General features: G+C 43.3%; 1 long non-coding RNA gene across 5 annotated transcripts in view; it reads right to left on the reverse strand.

Annotated features, from left to right (window-relative positions):
• Nucleotides 1–24,024, reverse strand: part of LOC110358600 (uncharacterized) — a 119,839-nt gene that overhangs the window by 49,415 nt on the left and 46,400 nt on the right. The window lies entirely within an intron of this gene.

Genomic DNA, 24,024 nt, shown 5'->3' on the forward strand with positions numbered 1-24,024 from the left:
CCAGGGAAACAAAATAAAGCAGAAGTCAGGGAGAGGAAGCAGCGTGGGCAGCAGGTTTCTCTGCAGAGGAAATGGCGATAACCCATAATAACCATCTCCCACACAGGCGATAAGTGTGTTTACCCAGGAAAAGAGAGAGGAAATGAGGTAGAGTGGTTTAGAGGAGCTAAAATTGCCATGGGGTGGATGTGAGGGATGGACATGGGTGACACTGTCATCTTCTTGCTGTCCCCACCCCAGCAGGGAGTTGGACAGAACCTCAAGACAAAGGTTGGGTGGGACATGGTCATCTGGAACCTTAGGAGCTGGGCTGGGGGGCCACAAAGTGTCAAACCTGGGGGGCTCTAAAGCTCTGCTGAAGAGAGAACTCCCAGCTCTCCTTCCCCAGTCACTCTTTTCTGCTGGAATATCTTGTCCTGACCCTAGAGCCAGACCACGCACCAGTCAGTCCTTTTGCTTCATTTCTGTGCTGAGAATAACTTTTATGCCCATGTGGACTGAGACTCAGCTAAACTCCATGCTGTTTTCCAACTGATGCCTGTCCAAAAAGTCAAAATCGGAACCACGGGTTCCAATCCCTGCTCATTCTACAGTATTTTAGGATATGGTACATCCAAAGCATTAATACAGCCAATTAGTATTATTATTATTTTCCTGGATGACTAAAGCAAGGGAGTTTTGTGGGGCAGAATTATCTAACATGTTCTGAAATATTCAGGAGGTACAGACACAAATCTCTGCATAAATTTAATTCAGTGTATTTGGGAGGAGGTTGCCTACAGAGAGAAGGAATACTCTGTATGGATGTGAACCTGTGCAAGGTGGAATGGACTCAGCTGAGTAGCTTACAATATATTATTTATCAGAGGAATTTATCTTCTAGTTTTGCTTATGGTATTTCACAGATAATGATTTTTTCTTACAGTACTTCATTAGTCAAACATAGTTGGGGATTTTTGTATATGTATACAGAAAATCTCCAAAGATTTCTCAGAAGTGGTTTTAGTTGATCTCAGTGTTTCAACTGCAATGGATGAGTTGAGTCACATGCCCCTGGTCGTATTATTCATAACAGGAGGAAGTTGCAATCATTGCTGAATGGCCATGCGCATTAATTTTGAAATTTGTGCTCGTCTGGAAGAATTCTGTGGTGCACATGTTTACTGCTGTTGTTGTTATTATTGTTTATTTTATAATAGCAGGAGGAGCTCCATTGTCCCTGGCCTCCTGGTGGACACAGAGGGGTGCAAGACAACTGAAGGAACTTCATTATATGTTTGGGGGATGTATTAATACCAACATTACCATTATACTCTTTCTCCATAATATTTTTTTCCTGAACTGAATACTTAATTCTTCTTCAAAGACCAGCTTTAGCATACGCAGGGCCCTGTGTGAAATCAGCACAATGTACTCATAGATAAAAATTATATGCAGGGGAGTACTGGAGGCTGGAATTATGAAAACTATATGAAAAAAAATAAATTTAGACCCATGCTGACTCTTTTCTACTTCTAGGCATTTACTTAGACCTGGTCTAGCAGCACAAACCAAGAAAGAATTAGTTGGATCTACTCCATTAGAAAGTAATTGTAAAGTATTTATTTTGCAATTTCTTAATCATTCCATCATTAGTACCTCAGTCAGTTAGTCAGTTTGTGCAATCTGCTTTCACATGGTTTTCAAATTTAAAACAGGTAGAAGGATCTTGCACACTGAAACTGCTCCCAAAGGCTGGTGATGTCCTGAAGTGAGGTGGTTTAGGGGCAAGGATAGCACCCTTAAAGTCAGCCTGCCTCATCATTCACCACTCAGAGAATCAGGACACAGGGAGATATTTCTCAGGGCTCCTCCTAAAGCCTAGTCCCCTGATTTTCACCACTTTTAGACTAGAGACTAAAATCCTGGCCCTGTTCAAAGCAATGGCAAAAATCAGAAATGTCCTTTTCCTAATGATGACTACAGTTTCAAAAGGAAAGAAAAGTGGGGAAGAAAGCACGGAGACTTCCTGTGATGACAGAGAATAAAACAGCCAGAGACTGGAAATCAAGTCCTCTTTGAATGAAACCTGGGATCCCCAAACTACCAGGCATACTTTTTAACTAGCCTCTTCTGCAAAAGGATAGGCAACAAACACTATCTTAAGACAGCTCTTCGGGTTTATCTGCTTGTTTGTTTGTCTGTTTGTTTCTGAGCAGCCAAAGCAAACTTCTCCAGGGACCTGTTTGATTCCTCTCTACAGTCTGGGCTGGAATATTGATCCTGGAGAAGAGATGCGTGGTTTGTGTATGTGCGTGTGAGAGTACGTGCAAGCTTGTGGGGATGCTGAAGTGATGAGACAAGCTTGGGATTCACCTACCAGCCCCATCCCCTCCCCACACTGCATCTTCTCCTCCCCTCTCTGGGCTCAGAAAAGCTCATGCATTGCCATTGCTTCAAAACCCAGCTGTAATTTTCTGGCTAATGGAAGACGTATTGACAAAAGTTGACATTAAGTGGAACTAATTACACTGTAACTGCTAAATAACTAAGAAATAACTACCCTGTAATTTATGGTGCAGCACGGGCTCTGTTTAGCAACTTTCAGAGCCATTATATCTGCACAAAACTCACTGATGCATGTGCTGCAGAACTTTTCCCCTGCCAGTAGGATCCAGTTGATGGGAAACTGCCAGCTCTGCAAACACACATCGCCGTGATCAGAGCATAAAGCCAGCCAGGCTTCCCACAGCTCACCACAGCCCTGCTCCGGAGCAAAGGCATGAATGACTGCAGAGATGCTCTTCCCAGACCATTAATTTTATTTCTGGTTTTCATTTAGAGTCCTAATTCCATCTGGGATGTCTTGTGTCCCTCCAAGCTGTATGCAGGAGCCCATGCCACCTCCTGCATCCCTGCACTGATGGCTTTCCATTGCGGATACTGAGAACTGGGGTATATTAAAAAAGCTGGTGTCCGGTCAGGTTTGCTGCCTGTCATAATTGTAGCAACCACCCTCTTCCCTCTACTGAAATAATTTATCGAACGAGGCATTAACCAAACAGCTGGGAGCAGGGGAAGGCACGATTCACATTTGCACAAGGAGGATGGGGTACACAAAGGGACAGGGGGAATTTCTTCCATACATCACTGTCACGCAGCAATATCAGCATCCAATTCAGAAGATACATTTGGAAGTGCCTTGTTCCATCTGATCAAACTCAGGATTTCTTAAGGCTCATCATTAAAGTTGATGAGAAAACAGGCATTCTGTCTCCAGAGAAATCTAGCAACTCAACATTTGTTTATGTCTCAGACAGGACCACATCAGAAAATATGTTTTTGAAATATTTCTCTTCAGAAGTTACACCACCACCTACTGAAATGCTTCATTTTGATACTATTGAAATGCAGTTTAGTACTGCAATACTGGATGGTATAGAGATATGTAACAGAATCAAATTAAGATTCTAATATAGAAGTGAAAACAAGAGGGAAATGGAGCAGGAAGCAGCCGAAATAATAAAAAATTTAAAATCCATTTTGATTTAAAATTGATTCAATATTTTGCCTTTGAAACGTCATTGGAACTAGAGTAGTCCGATGAGGCATCCACATTTTACCTATTATCCAAAGAACAGCCTTTTCCCAGGGGCAAAATGTTCCCACAGACCAATTTGCAGCCAAATGCAAACCACAAAGTTTTTTTAGACTGGGAACTCTTCAGTGCAGAAGCCAGGACTTTGTGCTTTGGTTGTACAGCACCAAGCACAGCAGGACGGGTCTCCAGCCACCACCTCGACAGAAAGCGCAAATAATAGAGCTGTTGGTCAGGGCTTTTGCTGACGAGTCCCAGAGGATGCTACATTGTGCATAAGAAAAATGGAGAATTTGTGGGTAATGAGAGAAGGGAGAAAGAAAAAGCAGCCTGTGTTGGAGACGGGAAGACAGACAGAGAAAAGAGCGAGATTGCAAAGATATACAGGTGGGGAAAAAGGGAGAGAGGTGCAATTCAGCACCTGCTGTTGCCTGATTCGTTCCACCTCCATTATCATGCACCAGAACAACTCATTCTTTTTTTCCAGAAAGCGTAATAATGTTCCACAGGTGAAGGAGTTATCTCGGCTTTTCTCTTTCTCAGCAAAGCTAACACTCAGTACATGAAATAAAGGTTATCTTGAAAAATAGATGCTGCAACTCGCATACAAAGGAGCCCTTTCCTGTGACAGGGAGTCTTTTCTGAAGGGGCCTGTTAGATTTCGTGCTTGGAAGAAGAAGAAGAAAATGGAATTGACTGCTTAGTCTCCCTGCCAGGTTTCCAAATTGACTTTGGAACAGGACCTGAAAGACACTCTCCCATGGCACAAAGAGACGGTTACCCTGGCGAGGATGAGGATGGAGAGGAAGGCAACACTGCTGGCTACACCGTGGATCAGAACACAAATCAGCTTTCACATCTCTCCCAAATCAGGGAGGTCAGGGATGCTCTGAGGAGCAAACAGCCTGCGTGCTTGTAGAATCCCAAATACACAATAAGGAGAAGGAAAAGACAAATTTTCTGTCCTTGTATGACAACGTGGCTACGCAACAACACACAACTGCAACAGCACCAGTGGTCCTGCCTGTGCTCCCATCCTGTGCTGCACATCACCCCATTCAGTTGCCCATGCAGGCAGAACCACATGCTTTAGGCAGAAAAACGTGCTTTTACACCTTCTGCTGCTCCCTGTTTATGGCATCCAGCACAACAGGGCCTTGACTGTGGTGGTCGGAGTCTTTCAGCTCTTACTGCAACAACAGCATAATGCACATTTTGAGACGTTTGCTTTGCAGCTCAATCTGGGCATTTTTTAAAACAAACCTTAAAAGGATCTCTGAAGAGAAGCAGTCCATTTAAATGACTAAATAAAAGGTCTGGCTGTAGTTTTTTAATGAAAGACCGGCATGAACTTATACACTTTGCCTTGTTCCCTGAAGCTCATTAAATAATGCACTAAGCCACGCAAAGCGATCTACATAATTCTGCACTGTGATTTTTCTTTTTAAGCGTCACTGTGCTGATCAGGAGTAAAGAGGACAGCTTCTGGGCGGCATCAGCACCGATCTCAGGTGTTTATTTAGTATTCAGCTAGAATAAGTCTGGGAGTGTTCCTATCTAATTTCCTTGCAACAGCTGCCTGTCACTTTTACGTTCTTGGATACCTATAAAAACCCTTACAGAAGGGATGTATTTATTTTACTAGCAGTTCCTGTCATTGTGATCAGTGCTTGGGTGAAATATGGATTTTTATTTTCATTGAATTTTGTTTTATTTTTTAAATAACTGACAATAATTTTACAAAGCTCCAGAAGTTTGTCTTTCTTTACATCAAATCGTTGGAAGTTTCTGAAGGGCTCTAATCCTTAGTAAAATCCTTGAAGTGTTGACATAGCACAGAGTGATATCACAGACCTTGGGCTCAGTCATGCAGCTTTTTCAATCAAATATTCTCTTGTTTTGAAGGCGCTGGATACCAGTGTGGATGTTGGTGAAATGCTGCCATTTCAGGACTAGAAAATGGGCGCCTTTCAAAATCCTTTCCACCCCTCTGAGGATCCCTTCCCATTGTCTGCAGTAAGCTGCAGTTCAAAGACTGTCAGAGCACATAAACATGACACAGTAACTGAGAACATCAAAGAGCATTATGTTTCCCATACATAAAGAGTGACAAGCTGCCTCACTCTTTACATTAAAAATTCAGACAAAAAACAATTCAAGAAAAATCAAAGTAAAGCCTCCAAAAGAGAGTCAGATGCCACACATTGTTACATATTCCTTTTTGCCTTGCAAAGTGGCCTTTAAACTCTGTTTCTAATATGTATATATATATATATATATATATATATAAAACTTAATTTGCAGCAGTTACATTGCTTTCTATAGACAAAAGGGAAGGTATATAATGAGTGTAATATTTTGACAAACAACTTCTGGAATGGAAACCTCTGACACTCCAGTAGTTAAATTTGGAAGAAACCCTCAGAGACTGCAAAGTCCATCATCACACCCAACATCTGTTATTGAGTCCCTTAAAACTGGATCTATGGACTTGATTCTGGTGCTACAAAGAGATGATCCACGCACCACAGAAAAAACAAAGGAAGGTTGTAAAGACAGAAGACATGATACCCTCTATTTGGCAAATAACTAAATAAATGATTTGTAGAAACAATGGCCAGAGAAGGCCTTGGCATGAGCTGAGCACACTTTGAAAAATAATAGAAATTTAGTTTCAAAGAACTGAAAATCATAGTGAATTGGGATTAAATTTAGTGATGAGTTTTGGAACAACAACAAAAAAAAAAAAAAAAAAGGAAGCAGAAAGGATTTTGGAAACCTTTAAACTTTTCAAAACTTTGTTTCACTTCAGCATTTTCATTTTATGAATCAGTTTAAAGGAAAAATAGGTGAAGAGGTTAAATAACTTTGAGAAGAGATATTCATTTCTTCAGCAAATATACTGTTCCAGATTAATCGTGGGCTCGGACTTCAAATTGTTTCTTTTCCTTTCATTCTCCTTTCAAATATATTTTCAAACTCTGAAGTTATTTGAAGTGGATTTTGCCTTTTAATGCTTTTTTTAGCTTCTTTTTCAAATATATATTTTAAAAAGTTATTAACTTAGCTCTAATCACTGATAACTCCTGCAAAAATTTACGATACTAACCATTGTCTGTGCAACACGTGAAAGGGTTTTGATAAAACACCATTAAGAAAATGGCCAAAGGGATGGGATATGGCTCAGGGACAAATTCTTCCATAAGCATTGCAACTGGTTCATCACATTCCTCAGTTCTCTATCTTCTCTGTGCATCTTCCCTCCCTCCCAATCCCCTAAATGCCAACCCGGATTTAAATACCACCTACTGCCTCTGTAGTAAAGAAATGAAGCCTCAGGTAACATTTCTGTGCACAAAATGACTACCTGGCAATGGCCTCAAGCTTCTTCCTTTTGCAGCCTGCGCTTCCAAATCCAGCTGCAACAGCTTTTCTGGAGATTATCGAGTTTGCTCCATCCTTCATGCCCTCTAAGCTGTGCCTAGAAAACCAAAGCCTTTGGGGACTGGCATGGGAGCAACCGAAGCTTGTGCATGAATACACCCAGCTAATCCAAACCAGAGGCAACTGGCCTGTGATTTGACTCGATTTGATGCTTTTTTTTGTTCTTCTGTGAGTGGTGTTCTTCTATCTGTTCCTATTTACAAGCTAGGGGGTTATTTGAAGCGGCTTATTTATTTATTTATGCACTTCTATTATCACAAGAACCAAATTGCAACCTTCAAGAAAACATGTTTGTGAAGCGGGGGGGGAGCCAACAAATTGAAGCTGGGCGGGGGGAGCTACATCTTTATCAAAAGACAACATCAAATTAATTTCTCTCTGGTCTCAGGAACTCATGTAAAATTTATAGGCTGTTTGTTAATTTTCCTGTAGTGCCAGCAGCACGGGTGTTTGTGATTCAGGGGGAAGGGATGGAAGAAAAGAGAGAGGAGGAGAAGAAGGAGGCAGAGTAGGATGGCAGCAGCCTTGGCCGGGCTGGGATGGGTCTGTACGTGAAATAACCTCATTCACAAGCCAAACCACATGTGAGATGAAGCAGAAGGAGCCAGACAGGGGGTTTGGATGGGGACTCACTCACTCCCTTTCCCCGGCACAGCCTGGCAAGTTAAAATTCCAGCAGTGTCCCCAGCTCTTGGTACAAGGCTGCCTTTTCATCACCAACACAGTGACTCCTCTTACATAACAACACAGGCAACTGAGCAGGTTCACAACCAGAACAGAAGGAGAATGAGTTCTGGATTAACACATCATCTTTCCCCTCTCCCCATGCTCCTCTGCCATCCTCTTTCTTTGTTTTTTGTTAGGTTCTGGAGCAGTTCTGTGGAAGTATCTGAGGACTGGAGCCTTTTCCAGCCCCTTGGCCAGAGCAGGCAGGACAAGGAGCTGTGCTCCGAGGCAGCTGGAAGAAAACAGGGAGGGATCCCCAATGTCTTACTTGAGGTGGGAGAGCACGGTCCCCACCAATGCTTTACAACAGCAGCATCATTTTTGTTAACTTTCTCAAAAGCCTCTTCTAGAATTGGGGACTTGCAGCTTTTGGGAGCTTTGACAAAACCCAGGTTTCTGCTGAACTGCAGGGAGCAGCAGAGCAGGGCTGGGATCAGCAGCCAGGACGGGCTGATGTCTGTACCCTTCCTGCACCTTAGAGCATGCAGAAGTGCTTTTAGAAACACAGAGAGATGTCAAAGGGTCCCAGTACAATCATGTATGTCTCCTAGCTCAGCAAAGGTTTGTATTTTCCCCAGCAATGCTTACAAGCTGAAGCCTAATGCGACACTAGCAGCACAAACCAAACAAACAGAAAGAGCTGCAGGAATCACATGAATTTCAGTTTCATACCAAACTTTCAAGCTCTCACAGAAACCTAAAGCATCTGGTTCTTCGTTTTAAAGACATGAGCTGGCAATACTGCAAAAATTCCCAGCTGAACAAGAATACATTTCTTTAAAAAAAGGCCTCTAGACTTGATTTAAAGACTTCAGCAGCCCACCATTTCACTTGTTAGCTGTCCGAACACTTTAAGAGTCCTGCCAAGCAAGCATGTGGCTTAGTTTATTATTATTATTATTATTATTATTATTATTTCTTTTTTTTCCCCTCCCCTTTTCAGTTTCACAATGTGTAACTTCAGCTGCCAGCCCAGGATGCTCACCTGGAGACAAATGCTGCCAGACTCACATTCTGGTCCCCAGTCTCCCATTTCCTTACCAGCTAGAAAACAGGTGTAGAAAACCCATCCTACAGATGTACTGGAAATGATAAAACCAACAGAAGATGGAGATTAGATTAATATAGAGAATAGATTAGTCTAAGAAATCATCCATTGTTCCCCACTAGACTATTGATTTTACACCTACTTGTAACAAGCTACTTTATCGTCAAGACAGAAAGAAGAATCATCCCTGCCTGGGATTTACCCCGTGCCTCCCTCTTGTCTTTCCTCCCAGGAGAGGTGTGTAGTCATCCTCACAGCCTGCGGAGGGGATGAAGGCTGTGCCTACCAGCTGGGGGCAATTTCTTTCCTCCACAGCGATGGAAAGGAACGCTGTGCTTCATAAACACACTTCAAAGATGCCACGCTATTAAAAATACATGGACATCATGTGGAACTAAGCTAAATACATATGGCCTTTGATTGCTTGGCATTTCCAATTCATACAGGAACATTACTGCGATGCATTATTGATGATCAGTAGCATTTCACTGTCTCAGAGTAAGGACACCTCTTCCCCTTCTCCCTTCCTCTCATGCAGCACCCTTCACTCAGAGATTGAACAGTTTAATTAAGCTGTGATTAACTGTATACACAATTCTGACTGTCACTGATCTAGTTCTGGAAACGGTACCGCTGCATATGAACACTGTGCTGTCAGAGAGGGGACCCGGCTCACAGGACACCCCCACTTTGGGGGTCTCAGCTGCTCACCGGATGTGCACATCTGTCCAGGTGGGTTTGGATAGCACATGCTTCGAGTTTTCCTGGACAAACTCACATCCCTTCTCTTTATTGTGCTTTGGAAAGCTCAGGCACCTCCCCTGTTCCGTCTCTGGACATGTGGCTGCTCATCGCTTCCCTCCATGCCCTGGGTGTCGTGCATCTTGTGTCACCAAGTGCTGCACGTGTCACGCCGCTGCCCACACGCTGTCCCTATATGTGTCCCTGGCTGCTTTGGGGAAATGCTACACATAATGCTGATGTCTCTCTGGCTGTCATTTTATCAGTAATTCCACACTGACTAAGTCTCCCTCCTGCTTTTATTCTTTTCAAAAGGAATACTCCAGAAGCAAAAATTTGGGAGGAGGAGAAGACTTGGAAAGAAAAAAGCAGAATCATTACAGTCGAGAAACAGCTCTTGAAACTTATTAGCTCATGACTCATCTCTCTGAGAGGAGCTAATACCTTAATTTCATATTTCTCTGCTCAAATGGAGACCAAAGCATAAACTGAAATGAAACTTTACACTAATGGCTTCTTAATTACACCCATCTAAAAGCAATTACCTGAGGTTTAGCAGATACAAAGTTGGGTTGACGCGGCCACTGGAAGGGAATTGTGCAGCAAGGTTGGTGGGGAAGAGATGGGATGTGGGGAGGTTAAGAACAAGGTACCTCAGCCTGAATGCTCCTGTATCTCCTCCCTGCTTGCCCCGGCGCTGCAAAGCAGCTCAGCCCTTATCTCTTGCAATCTCCCTATGAGCATGTGCTGAGCACCAGCCATGTATCCACAGAGAGGAATATTCCTTAGGACTCCACTTGCTTTTACTATATTGGAAAATAAATTCATGACATAAAAACTCCAGCATGGAGGACCCGGCAAATGTGGTGCCAGCAACACATGGGAGATAAGAGAGAAAAGGCTAGTCTCTAGGAAAAACAATTCTCCTGCATTCTAACTCCTGCCCAATAACCCTTATTTTCTTCTAGTTTCTCATCCACAGGAGAAGAATCATTCCTGTCAGTCTCACAGTGCATTTTAAGAACGTATTAATACTTATTGAAGGTTTTGAAATTATCCACAAAAAGTCACTATAGGAGATCAAGGTGGTGGCATTGCTGTTATTATTAGGACTATTATTACTACTATCGCGGGCAGATTTCAGCTGTGTTTTGTTCACAGTTTAATGGTTTGGCACTAACAAAGGGCCTTTAGCAAGGCGGTGGTGTCCAGGACACCACGGTAGCTGTGTAGGTTTCCCGTACAATGTCTGGGAGGAATTAGCTGCCGGGATTGAGAACAGGCAGTACATGGTGCTGAGAGCCACGTTAGCTGGGAACTAATAACCACCGTGGAGGTGGATTTTAAATCCCAGTTCTCTCTAGAGCTTTAGTCTGAGCTGTGAGGAAACAATTCCCCCCCCCTCTTCCTTTCACGATTTACAGCCCAGAAGCCTCAGCTGGATTTAGGTACCATCACGTCCCTGAAAAAAAAGCCTGGGGAAGAGTCATTCCTTTCCTTCCGAGCACTGGAAATGGAGCGCTAGGTGGTGCATCCCACCTCAAAGGTGGGTATATGTTTTCTTTAGCGAGTGTTTAATACCAAAAAGAAAACTAACCTCTGCAGCAGAAACAGAAAGCTACATCCCCTTTCCCAGGGGTGCTCTAGTCACCACAGACATGCAGCCCATGTCCTTATTCTTTTATTGTCGTGCTGCTCCTGAATACAAGTCTCAGTGAGACCTGCAAAAATTAGTGCTATGGGACTTTGAGGAGAGCCAAACTTGTGAGCTGGATGCCTCTTTCTTTTCCAGAAGAAGCAAGCAAAATCATCTTCTCACTGTTATGCCCTGGTAGGACCATATCTTAGGAGGCAAAGGAGACTTCATTTCACTCAAGGAAAAGTAACAACTGAATGTAATCTTCTGTGTATCAGGATGATGCTTGAATTATTGAACTACTGGCTAAAAAAGAGGGGGCAAAGTTGTTCTCTTCCTTGGTCACAGTTTTGGTTAGAGCATAAAACATATTTGGACAAGCTCAGGACATGTGATGTGTGACCAGCAGCAGGAAAGAAGTTTTGAAACCTCATTGTTTTTGTCTTATACACACAAGGTGGGGCAGGACAGTGGCTCTTCAGTTGTCTCCTGCTTCCACCACTATCCATGTGAAGGAATGACCCTAAAGAATAAAACATTCACAGCAAAGAATGGGTTCAGGTGGCAGTTTTACAGTTCATATACAAGCAGAGGTCTTGCACTGGCTGGTGGCTTTGTGGAGGAGAAGGAATTTTGGGAAGAACAACTACTGCTCATCACCATGTAGCCCCTGTACCTGCCCACACAAACCCACCACCAGCTGTAGGTGCCTGCCAAAGACTCAAGCACCCACATCATTTCACAGGGCCTTGCACTGTGTTACACCACTGAATGAGATAATACAATTATGGGATAATTAGAGTAATCAGAAAGCGTTCTGCAATGGCAGGCTTTTAATTGACTTCCTCATTAATGGCTAATGATCAGGCTCTGCCTCCTGCCAGGGTGACACCCCCCCCCCCACTTCTCTTCCCCCTCCAGGAACAAGCGGTTGACCTGAAAGGGAAAAAGAACAGCTGTCCGGAGTTCATTCATGGCTAACGCATCCTTCCAGTTTGGTCAGGGAAGCAATAAACTGAGACTAATACAGGGAAAGAGAAGGTTTCTCAAACTGGCTGCTCGAATGGGGAGAAAATCCACCCAGAGCAGGGTCTAATATAGCAGAGTCACAGGAGGCTTGCAGCCCATCACAGAGCTGGTACAGGGGTACATGTAGCTGCAGTTACACAGCCCCATTCCTCTCCCATCACCAGCTTGAAGCCCTCCCTAGCTCTAGCCCAGGATCCTAATGCTTTCCTCCTCCCCTCTGGTCTGTTTAGTAAAGCAGTTCAAAGAACACAGATTCAATTTCACAGCTTCTTTTCAGGGTGCCAAACACCTGGTGTTTCTTTGCACCGGAACTAAAGCTAAACATTTCCATCCTATTTCACAAAATGTAACTGGGTTGAAAACTCCTGCTTCGAAAGAAATGGGTTGAATTCCCTTTTTGAGTTGGTTTCTCTCCAGTTTGGAGTGATTTGCTAGTGTCACAAAGACCACAGAATCATAAAATAGTTCGGGTTGAAGGGACCTTCCCAGCTACCCCAGTGCCACCCCTACCATGAGCAGGGACATCTTCACCAGCTCAGGTTGCTCAGAGCCCCGTCCAGCCTGGCCTGGGATGTCTCCATCAGATACCATTGCTATGGAAACTTTCTTGAAACAACACACGCTGTGATGCCTTGGTGTAACGGGATCTTCTCATGAGAAATATGCTGAGCTCCCATCTGGGTACTGACCACTTGAGGAAAAAGGCAGAAGCTACCATATCCAAGCACAAATCTTGGTTAGGATTTAAAATGCCTTTATAGTCTTTCATATAAATAAGGTTTTCCAGCAACAGTGGGAAGAAAGCCAAGTTTCCTTTTCTTCCTGTAGGCCAGTAACCTGGTTTTCCCACCAGTGACTTGGAAAGACCCCTATTCCTCTTGATTTCTAAGCACTGATGGGGCAGGAGGCAGCAGGTTCATTAGCTAAATGGCATCTGGACAGAACCGGTAGCTGCTAAACTCATGCATTGGTCAAGAGCAGCACTAATTTCAGGCTCTTTTCACTGCTAGCTTCACAAAACAGGTTGGAGTTTCATAACTATTTCCTCTCCTACTGTGTAAAATGTGCTTGAATCTGCCTAATTTATGTAGAAGTTACTTAGGAAGGACTGACAGACGAAGAGAGAACATGACTGTGGAAACTTGGTCTCCCTAGGAACCAATTTAAAAATAAACCAACTTTCTGCCAGGGATGTGATGCCATCCTCAGAGTCCAGCGCTTTCTACTTCTGTAATTGCAGCTTTTCCTTTGGTGTGGGGAAGATGTGTTGTCCTGACTCACATGGTTTAAAAAAAACAGTAATAATCTGGAGGATTTACTAATACACAACACTTGAGATGTTCTTGGATTGTATCAGGTGATTAAAATCAGCGCTGAAATCTGCAGAGCCTGATTTATACCACTTGAAGATCTGGCTTTCTCTGTTTCTGGATAAAAAGCAAGCAGCAAACAAATATTTTTGCTGCATTGATTCACTTTCATTTCAGAGCATTAGCTGGTAAATGGAACTCAATTCTGTAAATGCAAATTTGAAACTAAAGCTAAAAGGCTTTGTGGGAAGATGGTGGTTATTGCGAATTCCTGAAGTGAGCCCGTCCTTAGGAGCAGCCAGGAGGCAATGCAGGCGTGCAGCCAGCTCTCCAAACTGGGATCTCCAGACATACTCAGGCTGAGCAATTAATCTAACCGTAAATCAGGTATATCAGTGCTACACCCACCACAGGACATTGCAGGAGCACAAAAAGACTTTGTGTTGGGAAAGCAGCTCAGAAGTACCTCATTAAAACTAGTATACAGAGGTTTACATGGTTCTAGTGTGTTCACTATAGCTTATTTTGTTGAGGGCTCACCCAATATACCCAGGGTTTTTTATTCTATTTTTCAGGCAGGTGGATAAAGATGGAAATAACCCCAAGTTCTGTCCTTCCTGACCACCACTCAGCAGATAGAGTGACCAGAAAAAGCAAAAAGCCCCAGTTGAGCCATAGAGAAAAACAGAAGCTGCAACCAAACTGTGCTTCTCTGGCACATTATTTTACTGTCTAGACTGGTTGTCAGATGTTATTTTGTTGTTCTGTATGCCTAGAGGCCACACCAAAGCTGGGATCCCCATGTACAGGCTGCTTTGTTTAATAAGCGATAATCCTTGCCCCCAGGGATCTGTAATCAGGATAGGCAGGTCAAACAAACAGAATGAAGTCGCTGTCCTCATCTGGTGTGCTCCAATGGAAACAGGACCCCGAAGAGAATGCACAGCCTGCCTGAGGCCACCCAGAAAACCTGTTGCGATGCCAGGGAAAAAACAAACACATCCTCTGAATCCTAATACTCAGATGTGTCTCCAAGACTGATACATCTCTCTGTTTCCAGAAGAATCCAGGGAAATCACAGCTAAGACACCGCCGCTGTCCTCCCAAAGCTGCATTTCTTTCCAGAGAAATCCAGCACATCCACTTTCTCCTTCCTTACAGAACCTACAGATGGTTTATTACCTCCCTGGAGTGGGCGAGAGATCCTTCCCCGAAGGCGCTGGGAGGAGACGGCTGAAAGGGGTGGGGGGAAGAAAAGTCACCAGCCTTTCTGGCGCTGGAATGTAAATAGTGTTTTGCAAAAGAGCCATTTATCAGTGAAATTATAGAATCTCTTTGAAGATTCCCCTGGAGAACGCACTAAAAAGATGGCTTGTATGGAACTTAACGAGAGGTTTCCTGCGACACGCCTGGGCTTCGTGTAGGCAGGAGCACTTTGCTGAGAATTAAATCCGCGTTGGAAATGTTAATAAATGCAGACACATGTTCTTGTTTGTAGGACGCACTGTGCCTCCTTTATTTATTTCCTTCATTTTATTCTTCTGGATGTAGCTACAGTGCCAGCCCCTTCGCCTGACACATCCCTGGGGAAAAAGTTGCCGTTTCTCTTATTTCCATCCCCTGGGCTGTTCTGCAGCCCTTTAAGCCTATTGTGCTGCTACCCCTGGCCAGGCAGCACAAAGGTAACCACAGGGGATGGATGATTTAATTTCTGGGCAGATATCAGCTTTTATCAAGGACTGAAATAAAGAATGAGGAATATAGACTCAAGACTAGCTGAGGCAAAACTTTCCTTCTAACCAAGGCTGTGGGAAGGATTCCCCCATCTGCTCTGGGATGGGAGGGAAACAGGACTGGTTTCCAAGCAGAGATTTCAACCTGGATTGAATCTCCCATGGCTGCAGCCCCACGTACATCACACACAGAACAGCTGAGCAGGTATTTCTGCTGACTGGAACAAACACAGGATGCTCTCCAGCACTGGAACAATCGAAAAAAATACGTTTTCTTCATCTAATCTAAACAGTGTCATCAGCTTTTCACAGCCCTAATATTTGCTGCGACTCAGACCAGCACCCTGACCCATTTGTACCTTCAGACAAATCCTGAAGCCAGCACTAGATCCCTCACATATCTTCCTAGGAGCTGAGCACACTCCAATGAATTAGTTCTAATATTATCCATTTATTTCCTCCTTTTTCTATTCTGGCAGCTCCACTAGGAAAGAGTTTGGCCTGATTTCTAGAACATAGGAGGTGCTAAAAGCTCTGCAGATCTCTGCTGAGGTGCTCAGCCTCTTTGAAAATCACATATTTCTATTTATGATCCCAAATCAAGCATTCATAGGAATCCTTTTGTTCCATAAGGAAATTCAGATCCAACTGAATCAAACACGCATTTAAAAGCAGTAAGATGTAGCTTCTAAGAATCTATAAAAATTATATCTTCATTCCTACCAGCAGCCAGCCAGGTGTCCCATGTCCCCTCCCCACACATCCCTCCTGCAAATGCTGGAATTGTTCTCATGCTCTCTCAGGCTTCAATTCAGAGCAGATTTCTTCCCCTTCCCCTGTTCTTCCTGGTCCTATTTATTATAGAAGAAGGAAGAGATTAATTAACCAGGCCCCCGTGTCTGAGGACAGTTCAGCCCAACTCACAGGACCAGTAACATCTACAAAAGCCAATGATTGAAACTCAGCCTTGGAACTAATCTTTTTTTCAGTTCATATTATTCTCCCTTTCTGTAATTTAATTTACAACATAATTTCATATTCCTACTCTAAAGCAGGAGAACTTCTCTCTTTATATGTACATATATTTTTTTATCCTGCCAGGTTGGATTTGCGTCTGATTTTCTTTTATTTTGTTAAACAAGGAAGCTGAAGTCACTTTGTTTCCTTGAGTAGAGCAGGAGGATAAATCATTGCTGGAGATGCGCTGAGGCATATTTCCAAACTGTGGATCTTAAAAGGGGATGGAAGAAAGTGTTTTTATCAGGCATTTTGGCACCTAAGCCTGAATGAGGAATTGTCCTTTGAATGTTTGGAGTATTATATCCATTGAAGTATATTACACTACATTAACAAGTATTGATTTTATTCTTCCTTCTGGAGCTGGAAGGAATCTTTACAGGTGTACAAAACTGAAGAGGTCAGAGACCTTTATTACTTTATTAACTAGTTCTTCTCTAATGAGATTCTGCTTAACTGGGAATTGGAGTCCACAGCAAAGTACAAATAAACAGTAATAGGAGTGGCCACAAACTACCAGCAGGCAGATACTGAACAAGCATCTTACAGCCCTCTCCAAATGTTTTTTTTTTTTATTGTACTTTCTAGGTTTTCCACAATCTAAGTAAATTTTGCAAGGAAAAGAGCTGTGAAATTAGTTGGTATGCCATGGATGAACAGTGAAAAGAGAGCCACCCCCCACCTTTTTTTCACCACAGTATCAGACAAACAAGCCTCCAACTAAGTGCAAAATCCACTTTCATTGTATATCATATTCTGTCTTTGCCTAAAGCTTTGTAATTCCTGTTCACTGTTTAAAATTAAGTTTAATCCCCATAAAAAAAAAAAAAGGGAGAATATTTTTCCACCATTTAAAAAACAACAGAGAAGAATCATGATTTTTTCAAAGCCATCTAGTGCTTTGAGAAAAATAATGTCCCCAAGTTAGCACTGGAGGTTCAGGTAAGAAGTTTTCTAGGAAGATTTTAGAGAGGAGATCACACAGCCCTTTGGTTTGCCCTTCTGGCAGCCCTGGGACTTCCTGTCTTGCCTGAAAATCTCTTTATTATGAAGAGAAGATTCTTCTAACAGGGGTCAGTTGTGACACTGCGGTGTGTGAGCATCCCTAAGCACCAATGGTACAAACCAGGTATTTGTGGCTAAGAAGTTCCTTTCGCTTTGATGCATGTAATAATCATGCCTACTGGTGAAAGCTATTTATAAATGTATTTATAAATACCCTTCTCACAGCCAGCAATACTGCTTCTTTAATTTTTCAGAGGGAATCACTAAAACCATTTCAAACAAGGTGGTTGCAGCTACTACCAGCCTCAGGGAACAGAATCAAGATCACCTTTGTGTCAGCACTGAAATGTCTACTGTAGGGACAGGTTCATATCATTGAAGTCAAGAGTATTTTTTTTTTTTCTTTTCCAATGATCTAGAGGCTTCTTTGAAGAGACATCTTCCTTACAAACTCAAAGTTTTAAGCATTTGAAATTTCGCCCAATTTTTCTACGTAAGTAAATGTATTTAACACTTGCTCACATTCTAACTGCTATAATCTGTTCTTTAAATATCAAGAAAAATGTGTTACCACAACTGTCAAAGGAAGAGCAGGTTATACCTTTAAAGTCTGATCCATAGCTCAATATTGAGATTGTGTCTCGGCCATAAGAATGCACCCCTGTTTCTATGGCCATGTCACTTCCAGCATCTCTATGCAAAAGGTCTACAAGATCAGCCTTCCCACCAGATTTTATCTGATGGGCCCTGCCTCAGGTTCTTGCATTAAACTCAAAATGGGAGTTAACCCTGTGCCAAACAGCTTCCATCTCTATTCCACCACCGAGACAATTGATTCATCTCAGGCCAAGCCAGTGTGACAGGTATATCCATCCATACAAGGACATTTCCCAGGTAGGATGGGCTGCTAAATGAATGCACCAGATTGCAGCTGACACCCATAATGCTGATTTTCCCCTCTCCTTATAATCATAATGGGATCTCAGCAATAGAGATGGATTTGCTAATTTCCATCTCCTTGCACTTTCTCCTTTAATCACTGTCAGGCATAAATTAATTTCTGCTTAAAGAGCTTTCAGGTAGAGATTCTGTCATTGCACAGAGCACTTAAAGGTCGTAAATCAGGGTAATCCCTGAACATTTCCCTTCCAATCTGAGATTTCAGAGCATGTAAATATAAGTCATCAGAGCAATGTCACAGACCTTTTACTCAGGGTAGGGTAGAGAAGGAAGAAAGTTGAACTCTGAGTGTGCGACTTTCAAAACCAAGGTGAAAACTGCTGCTAAGTCACTTGAGTGCTTCTTCAATACCCTTCTCAGGTCTGTATTTATCCCACCTTTGTCAAACAACAAATTTAAGAGCACAGTATTCTGCTTGTGTCTATTGAAAATGGAGAAAGCAAACTGTCCAGAGGACATTTCAGCCCTTGTAAAACCTAAATTACCACCCAGAGGAACCTGCCTTTCTTCGCCACTTCTGTACTTCTCAAATAAGGTGGTTTAAAGGTATCTAAAGGTAATCAAGGTGTATCTAAACTCCAACATGCTGCTCTGAAGTTACAGGCTGGAGGAAGCAGTAAGCTTTCTTAACTAAACCAGAAGGAGTAAAATCATTAAGAAAAACATTTTTCTTAAAAAAAAAAAAAAAAAGCTACTGAATAAATTATCATTCTTTTTCATTAAAAATTCAGTGGAGATGAAACTGTGTGTGGTGATAATGAGCAAATGTTTATATTTGCAGAGAAGTGTAACTGCATAGATGGAAAGTTATTGATTTATCCACAGCTTTGACACATTTTGTGCAGCTACTTGGATGGATGTCTGTCCAGCTGGCTGCACAACCAGCAAAGAGTTGTCATGTCCTGAAAAATGGGTACAACTCACTAAGCATGATTTCCTGAGGAAAATTCAATTAATTTTTACAGTGTCCTGTAGAGTTATTATTTTAAGAGAAGCAAATCTAAAGACAGAATTTGTCATTTTCTCCTACTGTGGAGTTTTCAAACAACAGAAAATATAGGAAAAATAATCCTACAAACCTTTCCTCAATGTTTCAGTTTGTCTGAAAGTCACTTTTCACCAACAAAAACATTGACAGATTAAAAATTGCTTTCTAGTCTTTTAGTTTACCCACTTTTTTCAACTCTCACCATAGATAGGCTATTCATTCACTTACACCATCACCAACACTTATTAGCAGGTTGTGGGAACACAGACATGCCTGAGATTATTAGTTTATTTTCATTTTCTCTCCACACCATCAGGTTGGCACTCCATGTGTCTCTCCTTCAGAAACGCTGTTTTTTCCAGCCCAGCCATCCTTGGTTTTCTACCCTCTGGATTTCTAGACCTTCTCTTTCAGCAGAAGGTCTTCTCTTCTCTTTCCCTCCTTTCCCAACCTCCCAAGCCATGACCAACAGCAACATAGTCCTTCCCCGTCCCCACCAGCATTGTCTTTAAGTGTTTTCAAACGATGCCATTCCCAGGCTCCCAGGCAGCCAGTTGGCATTTTTTCAAATGAGCCACTGAATGGCAAATGCAGAGATACACTGGGATAAAATGAGCTCCTCTTATTGATTTTCCAAACCAATATGGCACTGATGCTGCCTCTTTGTGCCACTTCCCTCCTCTGCCAGGAGGCATTCACACCCCTTCCATCATTTTAATTAGACATTACACCTGACACAAATGCCAAGTTGATTAACCTTAAAGGAGCTGAATAGGTTCTCTGATCGTTAACACGGGGCCCCTGACATACTATAACTCATGCTAACATGTGCTGTTGCACAAACTCACAGCTTCTTCAGCTCACTCTCCAAAGCCACAATGCGATGTAATAACATCTACAGAGAGCTCTTTATGAGACTGTCTCACATAATAATGCCATAAAAGCGAGATTTAAAAGATGGATTGCCCTGGACTCCACAGACTGCACTTTTTAATGTTTACATAAATGCACCTTTTCTATGGTGTTTGCAGATAACAGGTGTTCCCAAGTTGTGGAAGTCAAGGCAACCATCAGTGTCCCCTTCCCCTAAAAGGGGCTCTCAGGAAGAAGCAGAATGCTCTGCTGGGATTCCTCTGCCACCTCCCCAGCTCCACCTTTGCTGGGATGGGTGACAGGAGGCACAAAGAAACACACAAAGACTCATTTACTACAACCACAGCCCTCCCATGAGTTTCTCATTTGTAGGAAAAAGTCTCTGGTGTGAACAGAATCCATCCAGCCTTAATGTGCCTTTGCCATACCACGCTAAAGACAAAAGGAGAAACAATAAGTTGTGATATGTTTAAGAGTGTTGCCAGAGGAACTATTTTCCTGCTCAGACGTGACTCCCTGTTCTGTGCAGATACACACTTTTGCTTGCCTGTCACTGGCATAAGCCTAAATCAACCGCTGGCTGACATAGCCTAAGTACAACTGAATGATTGCAATGTAGACACGAGAAATCAATATCAGCACAAAATTAATTTTATGCCCAACAGCCACAGAGAAGGAAAGTAGCCCAAGCTGCATCAGTGCCAGGATTGCTGGTTCAACTGTGTCATTGGGTGGCACATGAATGCCAGCTCTCAATAATGGGTAAGACATTACTGTAGAACCATAGAATGGTTTGGGTTGGAAGGGACCTTACACATCACCTAGTTCAACCCCTTGCCATGGGCAGGGACATCTTCAACCAGATCAGGTTGCTCAAAGCCCTGTCCAACCTGCCCTTGAACACTCCCAGGGATGGGGCATCCACAGCTTCCCTGGGCAGCCTGTTCCAGAATGTCACCACCTCCACAGAGAAGGATTCCTTCCTTATATCTAACATAAATCTCCTCTCTTTCAGTTTGAAGCCATTACACCATATCCTGTTACTACATGACCCTGTAAAAAGTCCCTCTCCAGCTTTCTTGTACCCTTTAGGTACTGAAAGGCTACAATAAGGTCCCCCCAGATCCTTCTTCAGCCTGAGCAACCCCAACTCTCTCAGCCTGTCCCCGTGGGAGAGGTGTTCCAGCCCTCACATCAGTCAAATCAGATTCCACTTTTGGAAATAGCAAGAAGAGAGCCAATCCTTAGCTATCAACAGAAGGGATATGAGATTGTGAATATATCTACTAATCTGCGTTGGAAGGGGGAAAAGAAAATGATTTGGTGTGGCTTAATTGATCTGGGATGAGGAAAAACTCCTCATTCAGCAGGCAGAGCTCCACTGAGATTAAGAAATTGCTGGAGATGTACAAATTCTGACGAGAACCCCCATTAATTGGCAGCACTGATTTTTCTGTGCCTTCCTCTTTCACTTTTTTATCTTTGACCTGCATTAAAACCTATCAAGCCTGCAAACAAGACAATATTTTTTGATTAGGCTTCTCAACGTGCTCTCTCTGGCATCAAAGCTGTCTTGCAGGATCACAGGATCCACCTGCTAAGCAGCATGCAGATGGACTGAAGATTAGAGTCTTCTGCTGCTTTCATGTCACTGGCTTCTTCAAGGTCTGTCCAGACATACCTCCTAGGTAAGGAGGCCTTGAATCATACATTTCCAAAACAAAAAAGCCTGCTGCCACCTTGTATGGCAGCCCAGCAGAATGGAGAGCGAGAGGGCAACCACAGCTGGCTGTTGAGCAGCTTCTTTTTGAATTCCTGCTCAGTACCAGGAAGACAGATGTCTTGCCAGCCTGAACGAGCACAAGTGGCAAACAGTGAACACAAACACATCTGTGGTGGTGTCACACACAGGAAGACGTTAGAGGTGTAAGATGACAATATTGCTCAGCCTTCTTCCCACTAAGAGTGATGGAGCTATGTCCTCCGAGCATCAGCAGAGAGAGAGGGCAAGAAAAATTGCCACGCAGCCTGTGGGATAGCTCGGTTGTATGTAACTGTATGTAACTGTAGTGCACCTACCTGCCTTACTGCCAAGCTAGAGCCTCCCTGAGCAAATGGAAAAGCTGATGGATAGACATGGTTATGTCAAAATACTGGTGTTGCAAGGGAGCAGTGAGACAGACCTGGGACATGTGGGAGGACAGGAGGGGATGAGGAGTAACCAGTCATACATTTCTGTTGCATTTGCCTGAACCTCCTTGTGTTTGAACAAGGGTACAACACAGGACAACAGCCAAACTCTAACAAGGTACCACTCATCCTGAAGGGCTCCTGTTCATACCTCTTCTGGAGAGGAGAGCATGTAAGCGATCACACTTCGTTTGTGCAGACTAGGTATTTTCCTTAACAGAAAACAGCTCCATCTTTCCATCCTCTCCTCCACTCAGGCAGCCTGCTACAAAAAAACCTCCTTCTTTCCCCTATTTGCTTAAGTGATGATGCAGTCATCCTAATTATCAAGGGAATCCACCGCTCCCCCCTTGCAGCACCTCCCCCTAGCTGCTGCTCTTTCCCTGCTATGGGTTTTGCTGGCAGATGGGACCGGAGCCTCCTCAGCCCACCGGCTCTTGCTTGAAGAAGCAGAATGTGACAGCCCCGCAGGCAGGCAAAAGCAGCTGAACCATGGCAGCATGACTAATCTGGCGGTTGGTAGCATCCCAAAGGTCGTGCTCACACAGCCAGCTTTACTGAGGGAAAAAAGGGTGCTGAGTATGGGCCAGGGGGATTGCATTACTGCCCTTGCATGAATCAACTATGGGAACTGCCTCTTAATTCCTTCCTTTTGTCCTGCAATCTAAGGCTCAGGGGATGTTGGCTCTGAAACATCCAGTTGGGGAGTAACCAGACAGCGAGGATATTAGCAAGCGCATACATATGGAAGGCTGACCTTACCAGCTCCACTCAGGGTTCGCTCTGCAAATCCGATATGATTTGCAAGCAGCCATGGCCATGCTTTTCTCCATTTCACCCTCAAGTCCTGTTCTTATAGTATTGCTTACATATGTTTTTGCCCATGTTTTTTTGGTTTATCTGTCCTACTTCTATCCCCATAACTCATTAACCTCAGCAAATTACCAGTTACCCACAACACCTTTTCTGCCAGATATTTGTTGCTCTGCTTGTGTTAGGATTGGGTCTTTCATGCAGAGAAAGATGTATTTCATAGTGTTATTTGTTTGCATGTAACAACATCACTAGCAAAGTCCAGACAACAATAACTGCAACCATAGCAAGGCCAGTTTAGTATGGTCTGGTCTGTACATAGCTTGTTTTTTAATGTACACAGCATCAGATGGTCTGCCCATACAATCATCTTTTTCTGTATGTCTGGAAATGCTCCAAAGAGCTGATGAACCAATTGAGATTATAGACAAGAGTGAGTTTAGTTATAGTCCCTAGGGGAAAATGAGGCCTGTGTGGAAGGAAGTAGGACAAGGGAGATGAAAATAGTCTACCAGGAAAGCAAGCCAAAAACCTGCCAGAATACCAAGCAAAAATGCAAGACAGCCTTCTCCCTTACTCCAACCCCATGGGCTCCAGCATCCCACAAGCCATCAGCTGAGCTGTCAGTACAGTCAGCAATTCTAGGACACCCATTTCAAGACCCAGAGCTGCAAAGCACAACAGCCAAATTTGAGGGTGTGGAACACAATGGGGGGAGGATAGAAACCACACTCATTTCAGATGGTGACCAAGCACCTCCTCCTCTGTCCTGGCCAAGACTCTTTCCTACATTGGACTCCTGGTTCTGCTCTGAAAGGCCACCAGCAGAGGATGGCAACCACCCCTTCTCACAGCAACCTTCTGCCTATGGACCTTCCTGTGCATAGACCCAAGGCTGAACTGGACATAATTGACATTTTAAGGCTGCAGAGAG

This window comes from Columba livia, chromosome 19 (genome assembly GCF_036013475.1).
Source record: "Columba livia isolate bColLiv1 breed racing homer chromosome 19, bColLiv1.pat.W.v2, whole genome shotgun sequence".
Lineage (NCBI taxonomy): Eukaryota > Metazoa > Chordata > Aves > Columbiformes > Columbidae > Columba > Columba livia.